Genomic DNA, 7490 nt, shown 5'->3' on the forward strand with positions numbered 1-7490 from the left:
CCTTGGCATTCTTTGCACTCTCAAGGGCTACGGCAAGCTCAGACTCTTGCGTCTTCGAGTCAAGCTCCAACACCTCGTGCTTCGTCACGAGATCTTGGAGCTCTTGCTGCACCTCGCCCACCCGTGCCTCTTGCTTTTCCCGCTCGGTGCGCTCCTGGGTCGCCTTGTTTTCAGCCTCGGACAACGCTTGCTTCAGGGTTGCCACTTCGGTCGTGGCCCCTGGCAAATTCATGACGATCCTGCCATTTTGCAATCGCATCTTTTTTATATATTTATCTATAGACTAGGTATTACTTACCATTGTTCTCCTCGAGCTGCCTCTTAGCAAGGCCGATCTCTTTTCGGACCCCTCGAGGTCCTGCTTCAGTGCAGAGACCTCCGGAGTCAGTGCGGCAGAGGTCAGCAGCGAAGCCTGCATACGCATATAGACATACTTATATTAGACTCCTGTAGATATTATTTGATCCTCTATTCGGCTTTTCTTTGTGAACATCAAACAGAGCATCAGGGGCTACTGTCTATGCGGTAACATTTTTCCTATATTTTAAATACTTACCTCAAATCCTGTTAGAAGGCTGGCACAGGCTTCAGTCAGTTCGCTCTTGGCGGAATCAACCTTCTTGATCACCGCACTCATAATAGTGCGGTGCTCTTCGTCGATAGAAGCGCTGCGAAGCGCTCCTAGCAGCTTGTCCGGTGCCTCTGGATGGACAGAGGTCACTGGCACGGGAGTCTTGCCCCTTTGGGAAGGGAGCCGCCTGCCCGAGTCCGGAAACACTGCAGGTTCCGGAGCGGTGTTTGGCTGACAGCCGAACTTGGAGCCCCCGGGAGCCTTGCTCCCTTTACTCCTGGAGTCCGGAAGGTTGCCTTGAGGCGCCTCCGAGATTGTCTCCCCCCGGCTCGGCACCCCTTGATACAATACCTCGGCATTGTCAGTACGGCAGGGAGAGGAGGTGGTCGGAAGTGGATCGCTATCCATATCCAACGAGCCCAAGGAACCGTCCGACGAAGATACGTCGATACGGGCTTGGGGCGTTCTGCATAATCATATTCGGCGTTAGGAAAAGCAGTGCGACAACGGTATGCTATGAGTTACTCTGGTATCCGAATACTTACGACTTTGCCAGGGGCTTGGCCCTGAGCAGCCACTCTACTTCGCCTTCGGCGGCGGTGGTAGAGCAGTCCGGAAGAAGAGTCCTTCCCTTCTTCGACCCTTCGGGCTTCCCAGTTGGGGCGGCCTTCCTTTTCTTGTTTCCCCCGGCTGGAGGGGGAGCATCTTCATCTTCCTCCTCGTCTTTAGGGGAGGAGTGCATCGCGGAGTTATCGGACGATGAGTCCGATACCACCTGGCGCCGGCAACTCTTTCGGGTTCCCTTGGCCTTCTTCTTGGTCTTCTCAGGCACCTTATAAGGAGCTGAAGTCATCATCTCCGTCAGGAGAGCGTCCGCGGTGTCTTCGGGCAGGGGGGCGGACGGTTAATCTGCTCCGATGCCTCCACCCAGTCCTGTCAAGGGCATGGGAGCTCAGACCACGCACATGGTTAAGCTATGGGAAATAAATATCCTACCATATGTATAGAACTTACCGGATTCACAGGGCGCTTCGCGCTTAGCCCACGGCCCTCGGTAAGAGAAGGAGGGACCTTGGCGCCCTTGAACAGCACCTTCCAGACGTCCTTATGCATCGTGTCGAAGAGCTCGTGTAGAGTCTGGTGCTGGGCCGGGTCGAACTCCCATAAATTGAAAGCCCGTTGCTGACACGGGAGGATCTGGCGGAAGAGCATGACTTGGACTATGTTGACAAACTTAAGTTTCTTGCTTGTCATGTTCTAGATACACTTTTGGAGTCCATCCAGCTCCACCGTTGAACCCTAGGACAGGACCTTCTCCTTCCAGGAAGTGAGCCGTGTGGGGAATCCGGATCAAAACTCGGGGGCCGCCACCCAGTTGGTGTTGCGTGGCTCGGTGATGTAGAACCACCCCGATTGCCACCACTTTATGGTCTCCATGAAGGAGCCCTCAAGCCATCTAACATTGGGCATCTTGCCCACCATGGCTCCGCCGCATTCCGCTTGTTGGCTGCCCACCACCTTCGGCTTGATATTGAAGGTCTTCAGCCACAGGCCGAAGTGGGGCCGGATGTGGAGGAAAGCCTCGCACACGATGATGAACGCCGAGATGTTGAGGATGAAGTTCGGGGCCAGATCATGAAAGTCCAGCCCATAATAGAACATGAGGCCGCGGACAAATGGATGGAGGGGAAACCCCAATCCACGGACCTGCCCCGTGGCTGGCAGCCGGTGCGCGATATCCGCGGCTAAGTATCCGGCTCCGCGTAACTTTTTGATGTGCCCCTTCATGACGGAGGAGCCCATCCACTTGCCTCCCGCTCCGGACATGTTTTGGAGAGAGTTGAGGAGGAAGATGCGGACTTGGGCGCTGGAGCTCGAGTGCACGAGAATGGATGAGCAAGGAGGAATAAGGCATGGGTAGAAAAAGTTGAGATCTTATCCCTTTATAAGGGCGGACTAAACTATGCGCCCCCACTAGCCTGGTAAAACTCGCTTATCCACCAAGCGTCGTAATTGATGGCGCGGTTGGGTTACCCACGTTCGTATTGATGAGAATCCCGTAATAAGGGGAACACGATCTCTGCTTTGACAAGACGTGTCAAGAAGCCGCCTCACGTTATGTGCGGGGCTGGTTAAAGGAAAACGGTTCAAATAATTACCGGGCTGTGGCGTGATGTCATGCTGCCAAAACGTGTCAGCGGATTAGATTTGTGGTAATATTATTCTCTCTGCGGTGGTATGTGGAACTTATTTTGCATGGTCGGACACTATCCTTGTATTCAAATTCTTCCGTGGTGTATTCGGGGGAGGAACCCGCCTTGCAATGCCGAAGACAACACTGCGCGCCGGACTCATTGTCATTGAAGCCTAGTTCAGGGGCTACTGAGGGAGTCCTGGATAAGGGGGTCTCCAGACAGCCGGACTATATCCTTTGTCTGGATTGTTGGACTATGAAGAAACAAGATTGAATACTTCGTCTCGTGTCCGGATGGGACTCTACTTAGCGTGGATGGCAAGCTAGGCAATACGGATATGTATATCTCCTCCTTTGTAACCGACCTTGTGTAACCCTAGCCTCCTCCGTTGTCTATATAAACCGGAGGGTTTTAGTCCGTAGGACAACATACAATCAGACCATAGGCTAGCTTCTAGGGTTTAGCCTCTCCGATCTCGTGGTAGATCAACTCTTGTACTACTCATATTATCAAGAATAATCAAGCAGGACGTAGGGTTTTACCTCCATCAAGAGGGCCCGAACCTGGGTAAAACATCGTGTCCCCTGCCTCCTGTTACCATCCACCTTAGACGCATAGTTCGGGACCACCTACCCGAGATCCGCCGGTTTTGACACCGACACCCACCCTCCTCCGTCCGCCACCTCACCGCTGCGCAGTCGGAGCCTCTTCCCGAAGACATCGTTGTAAGTGCATCTAGTGCCACCCCTAGTTGGTTTTGGAGTATTGACGACAAACCTAGTTGAGGGACTAATGTGTTTGTGAGAATTGCAGGATAACACAGGTAGAAGTCCCTCATTGATTCGGTTTTCCTACCAGAGATGACCCCTAAAAATGTATGAAGACATTGAAGTCAAAGGTGGTATGTGAAGATATTCACATTGAAGACTATGACAAGAGAATACATCCCATGAAGACTACGGAGCGCGAAGATTTAGATCTTTCGTAGTTCTTTTTCTTCTTTGTTGAGTCATAGGAACCACCATACTATTAAGTGGGGTCCAAGAGAACCAGTCAGAATGACTGAAGTGATGCTTAACCAAAATCCTATGTCTTCGAGTGAAGACTATGAGAGCGAATCTTGTCCAGAGTTGGACAAGTCAGCTTTGCTTGTAGCCCAAGTAAAGTTGCCGTGTGGGTTTGAAATCTGACCGTTGGAACACGTGTCAGTTCCTTAGTGACCCAGGGTCATTTCGGGCAAATCAGGTCGGGTTGCCTAGTGGCTATAAATAGCCCACCCCCTACAACCATAAATGGTTGGCTGCTCAGAGTTAGAGTACAACTTTTGTCGTTTGAGAGCAACCCACCTCAAAGCCTTTGAGAGAGAATTCCTTGTGAGGATAAAGCCCTAAACACCCAGAGCCAAAGAGTGTTAGGCATCACTTAAGTCTTCCTGTCTGTGTGATCTGAAGACTTATTACACTTGAGGACTGTGAATCCTCCAGCCGGTTAGGCATCGCGTTCTGAGCATCCAAGAGTCATTGTGGATCGCCGGTGAACAAAGTCTGTGAAGGTTTGGGAGTCTACCTTTAAGACTTACCAGAGTAATTGGGCGAGGTCTGTGTGACCTTAGCTCAAGGGGAATACGGTGAGGACTGGGTGTCCTGAGCTGCGTGTTCAGGACTGGGTGTCTGGGAATGTGTGTCCTCAGGTTTAAATACCTAGCCGCCCTAACCATACGTACAGTTGTCATAGCAACTGGAACTGGTCCAACAAATCATTGTCTTCAACGAGTCACTGGTTTCATCCTTCCCTTCCCTTCCCTTACTATTGGTCCTTGTGAAGTCATTGTATGATTGCATTATCTTTTGTCTTCACTAAGTGACTGCTTGTTCTGATTGGCTTCATAATATCTTCCTACCTCATCCTTACTACCTAGCTGCTATTAGTCATTGTGCTTTCACTTCACTGAATACTTGACTATGGTTTGCCTAGTGTAGTCTACCTTCCGCTGCATGGTAATAGGTTTATTTCTATCGTTTGTCTTCGAAACTTCCACGTTTTGAAGACTCTCATAAAAATCGCCTATTCACCCCCCCCCCCTCTAGTCGATATAACGCACTTTCAAATGGTATTAGAGCAAGGTACTCCCTTGTTCTGTGTGATTCGGTTTAACCACCTGGAGTTTTAGCTATGTTGACTGCAGGGATAATTAAAGTCTCCGCTGCGTGCCCCGTCTTTGATGGAACTGAATATCCCTACTAGAAGAATAAGATGCGCATGCATCTTGAAGCCATTGATGTCGACCTATGGTATGTCGTCAAGAATGGCGTTCCCAAGGCTGGTGAAGGTGTCACCGCGGCAGATGTCAAGAAGTTCGTTCAACTGGACTCCACTGCCAAGAACATCATCTGTGGTCATCTAACCAAAGGACAGTATGGTCGTGTAAGTGTTTTGGAAACATCTAAGCTAGTCTGGGACTGGCTCTCCAAGGTCAATGAAGGCGTCTCAACCAAGAGAGATCAGAGAATCAGTGTCCTTCGCAACCTCTTCAACCGCTTCAAGAGAAATGACAATGAGAATGTCCAGCTCACGTTTGATCGACTCACTGACATCACAAATGAGCTTCAAGCTCTCGGCGCCACTGAGATCACCAAGCATGAAGTCGTCAAGACACTCCTGAGATCACTTGACAGCTCGTTTGACACCCTAGCCCTGATGATTCAAGAACGTCCTGACTTCAAGACACTCGATCCGTCTGACATACTTGAGAGGCTCAACACACATGAGTTTCAGCTTTCTGAGAAAAGAGACATCTACGGTCCCAACTATGGGCGAACTCGTGCCTTGAAGGCAAAAGTTGTCTCCACATCTGAAGAAGAATTTGACAGCAATTCTGATGATCCTGAAGACATTGGAAAGGTGCATGCTATGCTTGTGAAGAAGTTCCAAAAATTCACCAAGAAGAAAGGCTTCAGAAAGTCTTCACGATCAAGCTCAAGGAATGATGAAGCTTCTGCTCATGACTACAAGAAAAGATCATGCCACAAGTGCAAGAAACCTGGCCACTACATCTCTGAGTGTCCGCAGTGGGACAATGAGAACAAGAAGAAGAAAAAGAGCAAGGAGTATGACTCCGACGACAAGAAGAAGAAGAAATACTCAAAGTCTTCTTCCAAGTCTTCCTCCAAGTCTTCATCACACAAGAAGAGCTCATCTGGCAAGGCACGTGCGTTTGTTGGCAAGGAAATGGATTCAGAGGAGGAGTCCGCTTCTGAGGAGGCGGAGGTGGAGTCTGAGGAGGAGTCCGATTTTGGCGTTGCGAGTCTGGCTACAGCATACGTTGCCAAGTCCATCTTCAACACTGAAGACAACAACTTCATCACCGACACTGATGCAAATGACAAGGACTACTCCGCTCCTACCTATTGCTTCATGGCACGCGGTGCCAAGGTAAACACACGCACTACTCACTATCAAACATCTAGTGAAGATGACTCTGATTGTGATTCCAAACCTAGCTACAAAACACTTCCTAAAATTGCAACTAAACAACAGAAAGCTATGGAACATATTCAAAAACTGTTAGACAAAAGCGATGATCTGTTAGACGCTAAAATGACTCGATCTCAGTCCTTAATTGAAGACATAAAAAATCTTCACATTAAGTATGAGGAACTTGAAAGTCGTCATGAAACACTCTCAACAACTCATGAAAGGCTTTCCTATGATTATCTTCAAAGGAAGCAAGATCTTGAGAAATTGAGAACGGCTCATGAAGGTCTTCGAAAGGAAAACGAGTCACTTCGCGCCAAACAGATCAGTTCCGCTCAGGAAGGATTTGAACCACCATGTTTTAAATGCATTGAGCGTGATAACGCTACCTCTGTTGTTGAATGTTCTGCTGCTGCTACTATTGCAATATCTTCAACTATTGATGTGGTAACTAACCCCTCTGCTGAGGATACCACTGCTATTGCTGATGAGAATGCTAGGTTGAAGACACTACCTGAAACAGGGATGTACAAAAGTCTCAAAGGGCATCATACACTATGTGATGTCCTCAAAAGGCAGATCCTGAACCGAAACCCTAGGAAAGAGGGTGTTGGGTTCAAAAGGAAAATGAATGCTGATGGCTCTTACTGGAAACCTGAGCAGTACCCCAAAACCACATGGGTTGCTGCAAAGGAACCTTCAGCGGATCCATCCACCCTATTTGGCTTCACTTGTACTAATCCCATTGTTATTGATGAATCCTTTAATGCAAACTATAAACTGTTTAAGAATCAGAATGGTGAAGTGTTTGCCAGGTATATTGGTACTAACTGCAGGAATGGACCGCCTATGAAGAAGATCTGGGTGCCGAAAAGGTGTTTGGAGAATCTTCTGTGAATGTCATCATGACACCATAGGTGAAGAAGACAAACCCTAGACCACATGCTTCATACGGTCCAAAGGCTTCATACAGACAGAGGACTCACCTGAGTCGCACTAACGCAAATGTTTTGTAGGGAAGCCATACTCAGGCCTATGAATATGAGCGCGGTTCATCAAACCGCCATGTTCATAAGACCAAGAACTATTCTGCTTATACTTATGAGTACTATTGTCCACCTGCAAGACTTTTTGCTAGGGCTGCAAAGCCAAAGTTCTCAGATGCTGCACTTAGACTCATTGCTTCAAAGCCACCCTTGAAGATGTGGGTGGCTAAGAAAGCTTAACTCTTTTTTGCAGGGAAAGGTCTC

Source organism: Triticum aestivum, chromosome 2A, assembly GCF_018294505.1.
Source record: "Triticum aestivum cultivar Chinese Spring chromosome 2A, IWGSC CS RefSeq v2.1, whole genome shotgun sequence".
Lineage (NCBI taxonomy): Eukaryota > Viridiplantae > Streptophyta > Magnoliopsida > Poales > Poaceae > Triticum > Triticum aestivum.